This window comes from Rhinolophus sinicus, chromosome 2 (genome assembly GCF_057876585.1).
Source record: "Rhinolophus sinicus isolate RSI-liver-muscle chromosome 2, RSI-T2T, whole genome shotgun sequence".
In the NCBI taxonomy this organism is placed as follows: Eukaryota; Metazoa; Chordata; class Mammalia; order Chiroptera; family Rhinolophidae; genus Rhinolophus; species Rhinolophus sinicus.
This window is the reverse complement of record NC_142502.1, coordinates 16,564,673-16,571,530: the sequence shown is the minus strand read 5'-3', so window position 1 is coordinate 16,571,530 and position 6,858 is coordinate 16,564,673.

The following is a 6,858-nucleotide window of genomic DNA, read 5'->3' as shown; positions in this document are numbered from 1 at the left end:
CATATAGATATATTAATTTAAATTATTTGCGTTATTTTTAATTATTTGTGTGATCCATCATTTAGGTAAAATTATTTATTACATTATTTTAAGTTATTCCTTTTCCATATGCATTGCTCCCTCTTTAAAACAAGTAAGTTCCACATCAAAGGGTTCTATCTAGGGATGTAACTTAAAACAACAACAACAAAAACTGGGTGATTTTTCCCTCCTCCCAAAATATCTAGGGATAAGACCTTCACGTGGGAAAAGAGTCCTCATGTGATATAAAACTGCCTTTCTGAAGATAATATTAGACAATATGAGATTTAGGTTGTACTGTATTTAAATTAATTTCCCACTACATTTCATGCTTTATCTTGGATCTGAATTCCCTTGGCATTTACCAAACTGTGTAATTCAAATGTGAGATCTTTCATTTTAGGTAAGAGAAATGACCTCCTTCTAATTAAGATATGTGCCTCCACTGCCCCATTGTGGAGGAATCAGCTTACCTTTTGCATTCCAAAAATTACAGATTCACTCAGGACTAACCTTGGCATACTGCTACTACACTTTCCCCTCCTGGAATTTAGACCTTGCTTCAGAAGGTTTTATCAGATATACAAATGAAAGAAGAAATAGATGATTCTTAAAGTGCTCGTTTTTTCTAAATATTTAATTTATTATTACTTATTTTTACAAAAGAAGCAGAAATATTTAAACAAGTAAATAAGATCAAATGAATTGCCTAAGGTGGTGGTGACCTATGCATATAGGGATTTTAGACTTGATTGCTTTATTTTTACACACACACACACACACACACACACACACACACACACACACACACACGGCTTTGTTAACATTAGGCCAATCCTCTGTCTGACATTTCCCAGTTAACTCTCAAAGCAGTTGGGATTACTGTGAAAAGCCTGATGTTACCTTAGATAAGTCCATGCCTGGATTTTAAAATTGACTGTTAAGTGTATTGTTTAGTTTGAAAATAGGAGATTTGTTTCTGCAGGTACACAGTCAGGCATTCACCGTGCTATGACATCTCTGGTATTATGTCTCTGATTCTTCTTGAAGAAAGCAAGGGAATCATACTTTGAATCAAAGGTCTGACTTTATAGTAAGATACATGGACAATAGACCTAGAGGCAAAGAGATGGAACTCTACTTTTGGAACAAGAGGCTTGAGAGACCCACGGGTGGGCACTCCAGGTGAAACATGTCCCTGTTCTGGAGATTTGTAGAATGTGCAAAGCCCCAGGGTGTTGTGCTTGCCTCCTTCCTGGAGCTGGCCCCTTCCCACCAGCCCCACTCCTCCCAAGATATTTGCATTCTCTGCTGCCTGAGGGAGTCCTTAGTAAAGATGTCTCAAAAGCTTTTCACTAGATAATTTTTCAAAATTTTCTTGAGTTTCACATTTGTTTGCAGGGGTCTAAGACTTTTACAAATTGTGCAATGACTTCAATGTGTACCATGTTGACTTTATTAGTACTAGTGTGCTATGAATTGTTGAAATGTATCGATTTTCAAAATATGTTGGATGAGCATTAACATAGAAAGGCAAACAGAAACAGTACTTTTCTTTAGATGATGGTTTAAAATGACTAGTGTTTTTGCCGTTAGCGATAAAGGTCACACGTTGTCTGCATGGAACCCATGAACCATTCCCAGCGGTCTGGGCAGTACACAGCATCTGATTATAACCGTGGAGAAGGGAAAATGGTTGAGTAAGAACCTTGAATATATAGAAAAACATATTTTATATAGCCCCAATCTGAAGTCAGTGCTTTACCATAAAACACAACTGTTCCGTGTATGTGTGGGCATGTATCTTTGCTTCTTTCTTTCTCTGTTCTTTAGGTTTTCAAAGCTCATCACGTTGGTATGTCTTTGAAAATGTCTAAGGTTTTATATTAGGTTTCTCAAAGCTGGACCCTGTACACATCTGTTTTCAGTGTGTGCATGTGTATATGTTTATAATGGAAACAAATAAAGGACTTCCCAGCATGCAACTTACATTTGCTATGCAAAGCCTGACAACATAATCTGATACATAAAATGCAAGAGAAGATTCTAGTCGGTGACTGTGCCCTTTTTGTTTCATAGATGTCCTTTAAAAAGAAAGGTGAAATTTTTTATAGGCCAAAATTACAATAACAAAATCTCAGTAGTATTGTAAGCAGATACAGGTTGGGTTTTTCTGTTGTTATGTTGTTTTTTGGCCTGAGTGGTCTTCCATCCTATCCATTCCTGAGCATGTTCGCATGTGTGTGCGCGTGAGCGTGTGTGCGCGTGCACGAGCACGCTTATGCTTCATTTCACCTAAGTGCAGCAGACGTTGTCTGTTACAGGCCACTGGATCACTCTAGGTGTTGGTTTATTTTCAGTTGTTGAATTGAAATGGTTCTTTTTTTGTTTTGTTTCGTTTCTTTTTTTCTCTTTTTTTAGTTTCAGGAGTACAACGCAATGTAATAGTTAGACATTTCACGCCTCACAAAGTGATAGCCTCCCTCCCCCAATCTATTTTGAAATGGTTTCTAGTCACGTATAACCAATAATAATTTTCACATGACCTGCATGTTTTAAGGAAACTATACTGGGGCTTTTCCTGTACGATATACTTATCATGCAGTTTCTACGATATATAAAATTATTAACAGATGAAAACAGACACAAAAATCAGGAAAACATTTCATTCCTTATTTTAGAGCTAGAATGGTCTTTGACTTTTCATTGTAGTTATTTATCTGAGAAAGCATTTAAATTAACTTTAAAGAAAGCTGTTTGCCTCTCCTATGTAAGTGGGGGAAGGGAGAGTGCTCTTTCCAGTAGGAGTTAATGAAGTCGGACAGCTGGTCACTGAAACGTAACAAAGGCTTCCAAAAGATCCAGATAATGAGGTTTCTTTCTGAACACCTCTGCAGGTTTTTTTAAAGGACAGATGAGCAACTAAACACTATTTTTCCTCTTGAAAGATGAAATTAATTTCTTATGTATGATTTTCCAAAAAAAAAGGTGGAAGTAGAAAAAAAATTAGCTTTACCAATTTGACTTGTTTTAAGCAGAGGATATCACTTTGTGCTCCATCTGTGAAAGTGCGTTTGAAATAAATCTTAAAATGTGGAGACACAAGAAAACCATTATTTTGTAAATTGCTATATTACTGTAAAACTAAATTTGAAGGGAATTTTGAAGAGCACCATATCTCCCATTATTTTGACAGGCCATCAATTTATGAAAGTAATCTGAGCACAGCTTCAATTTATTAGAGCTAATTGTTCTGGGAATGCTAACACCCAAGCTCAGTAAGATAAATAATAAGTTTATATCTGAATTTGGTGTTATGGTTTAACTTTAATAAATCTATTTAACTTACTCGTCAACTCTTCATATCTAAAATATTGTTTTTAGTAAATATATTAAATAAAAAATATATCTTCTAGCGTTCAATAATTTTGTTTGAAGCAAATGCATATGAGTATAATTGATATTGATAGCATTTCCTCTTTTGACTGTGTTAACAAAATATTTTAATGTATTTTTATCAGATGACAATCGATGTCCCTTTAATTAACCCATCCTGCAGTTAGTTCACATTGAACATTTTATTTGTGACTCAAAGTCCGAACTTAGTAAATATTTGTTGATTCATAAATAATATTCACGTCCAATTACTGTAGAAAAACTACCTAAAGATTTGGGACTTAACCGAGGCCGTGTATGGTATTTTTGGCGGGTGTGGTTTATCATAAGATGAAATTTTGTTAAAAAGATATTTCATGGTTACTCTTGAAATGACTTTCTGGATGGGATGTATATTTGGTGTTTATTTAATGCTCACTGTGTAACAGGAAATCAGAGAGGGTAAGGACCCTTCTTAGAGGCACACAACTAATATGTGGAGTAGCCAGAATCAAAACCCAGGTCTAGTGCTTTCTCAACTGTGCAACACTGACTATGAAACATGTTTAGATTAAGTGTACATCTGCAATTCCCCCAACCTTAGTTTCTAAATAGTGCTGTTTACCTATTTACTGGTTGTATGACCTTAGACAAATTTCTTAACCTCTCTGAGCCTTTAACAGACACCTCATCTGTTAAAAGTTATGATAATGAATTAATATTTGTGAAGAAATTGGAACAGTATTGATACACATTTTAAATGCTAAATAAGTCTTTATTTAAGTAACATCAATGTAATATTTTTCAGGCAAATTTTTTTATACAATTGACAAAAGTGATTGTTATAAATTATAACAAGTGGAAAATTATCCTTGAGATGGAGAGAGGAAAGCAGGATTCGTTGCACTATGATTTTTTTTTTTTTTTTTCATATTTAGTTCATGGGATTCTGTATCAACTGAAACAAAATGATCCAATGTCTTCAACAATAAAAATTACAAGGGAGAAATATAAGGTGGGAAAGGGAAGGCTATAGATTAAGAGTCCAAGGGACATAGCAATCACAAAGTAGATACTTTATTTGGCTTCTAATCTAACTAAATGGTAACAAAAAGTTATAACACAGTAGAGAAATAGAAACATCAGTTGTATATTTGATAATATTGAGAAATTATTGTTAAAATTTTAAGTGTGATAATGGTTTTGTGTGTGTTGTTTTTTTTTTTGTTTGTTTGTTTGTTTTTTAATGAGTCCATGTCTTTTAGAGATACATACACAATACTTGTAGTTGAAATGTACAGATGTCTGGAATTTGATTCAAAAATAACCATGTGAGTGTGTGTGTGTGTGTGTGTGTGTGTGTGTGCAGAAATATAGATAAAATAAGATTGTTCAAGAGTTGATAAATATACTGTTCTACCTACTTTCATACATATTTGAACTTTTCTGTAATAAAAAATATTTTAAAACAGAAGAAAACAAGGGGAAAAAGTCCTTAGTGGAAAACCTATTTTCATTAATACATTTAATAATAATATCTAACATTTGCAGAGTGCTTTAGATGAATTATCTCATTTAATCTTTAAGACAGCTCTGTGAGGTAGGTCCAATTATTATACCCATTTAACAGATAATAATGTGGTCTCCGTCTGTGCTCTTAACCAGGCTGTCTTCCTAAATCAAACAGATTCATCCTGAAAATTGCTGTCCAGAGTTGATGAGCAAGGTAAGTACTACCCTCACAAATGGCATTTTAACAAGGTGCTCACTGTCTAGGTGTACTACATGTTAAATGCATTCACCTGGAGTGTCACTGGTGACTTAGAAGAGTAGATTGGGTGTAGCTCATGCGAGTATACTAGCGTTGTGCCTTTGGGAAAGTTACTTTCTTTATCTGACCTACAATTTCCTCACCTGTAAAAATGACTATTTTAGTTTTTATTTCACCGGGTTTTTGTGATGATAAGGAATTTGAAACTGTGAGACCCTCAAACGATCAAAGAAGAAGATCCGTCTTTGTATTCTCAGTGCTCAGCACAGAATGAGTACTTAGAAATGTGTCCTTCCTGGCTGCCTTCCTGCCTTATGCCTCCCTTCCTCCTTTTTCGCGTTTGGTAACAAATTCGAAGTGGTCTCCTAAGCCTCCCAGACTTCTCAGACCTCAGCTTTCTCTGTGTGGCTGTGATGAATAAGTAAAACAGTGTAGGTGAAATTACATTAAGACGTCTTTGCTGTATTGTATGCTGATTACACACGTGCTAGATTATGGGATTTTGTGGTATTTGTTTTCCATTTTGCTTTTGTGTACTTTGCCAAGTCGAGTAATCTTTTGTCTGTAAATGTTAAAACAATAATGGTGAAAGTGGATATCCCAAGGTAAGTATGAGAGAAGCCACAGATTTAGTGAAATGAGGTCAAAAGACATTTAAAGAGCCAGTAGGATGTCTTTAAAAATGTGTGATGGAAGGTCTTAGAAGGCCTCTAGTGAACCAAAAGCAGCAAAGGTGGATTTCAGAAACTAGGAAAAGGTATTTACCATGTTTCCCCAAAAATAAGACCTAGCTGGACAATCAGCTCTAATGCATCTTTTGGAGCAAAAAATAGTGTAAGACCTGGTCCTATTTTACTATAATATAAGACTGGGTCTTATATAATATAATGTAATATAATATTATATAATAACTTAATACTAGGTCTTATATTAATTTTTGCTCCAAAAGACACATTAGAGCTGATTGTCCGTCTAGGTCTAATTTTCGGGGAAACATGGTCATATCCACAGTGGTAAACTAGAATCAAGGACTAGTGCATTTTACTAAACATCTAGAACATAAAGCAAGGATTGCTAGGAGGCAGCATGGATTCCCCAAGAATAAGGCATCCAAAATCAGGGTCATTTCTTTCACAATAGAGTTACCAGCCTAGATTGTGGGGCTGCAGCACACGTGACTATCAGAATTTCAGAGCTTCGTGTAACATACATTCTCAATTGATCCATGTGAACAATATGTAGTAACAGTTCACAGCCTATTAGATACGCCAAAAGAAAGATCTTCTCTGCTCTTCTCTGTTCAAGGATTTAGAGGGACACTACCACTGAAGATGATATAAAGTCTAGACATTATAATTCATGAAGTACTTGAATGGGTCAGGGATGTTTATCTTGAAAAAAAAGAATCCTGGTGGGATCGATTAAACACTGTCTTGCAACATTAGAATATGGGGAGAAGGAGAGGAGAGGAGTTTCCTTATGTGTAATTTGGGGGAAGTGCTACCACAGGGATAGGCTACCACAGCACATCTCACGGCATCAGTGAGCAGCATGGCTGGGAATTCTGTAAGACTGAAGTCCACAGTGGTCCAGGCCAGAAGTGGCAGCAGCTTGTTCCTAAGGACTGGCCATAAACATGGAGCGGGTGGATGCTGTGCAGGGGATAAAAGCAATGGGATTGCTAAGCAACT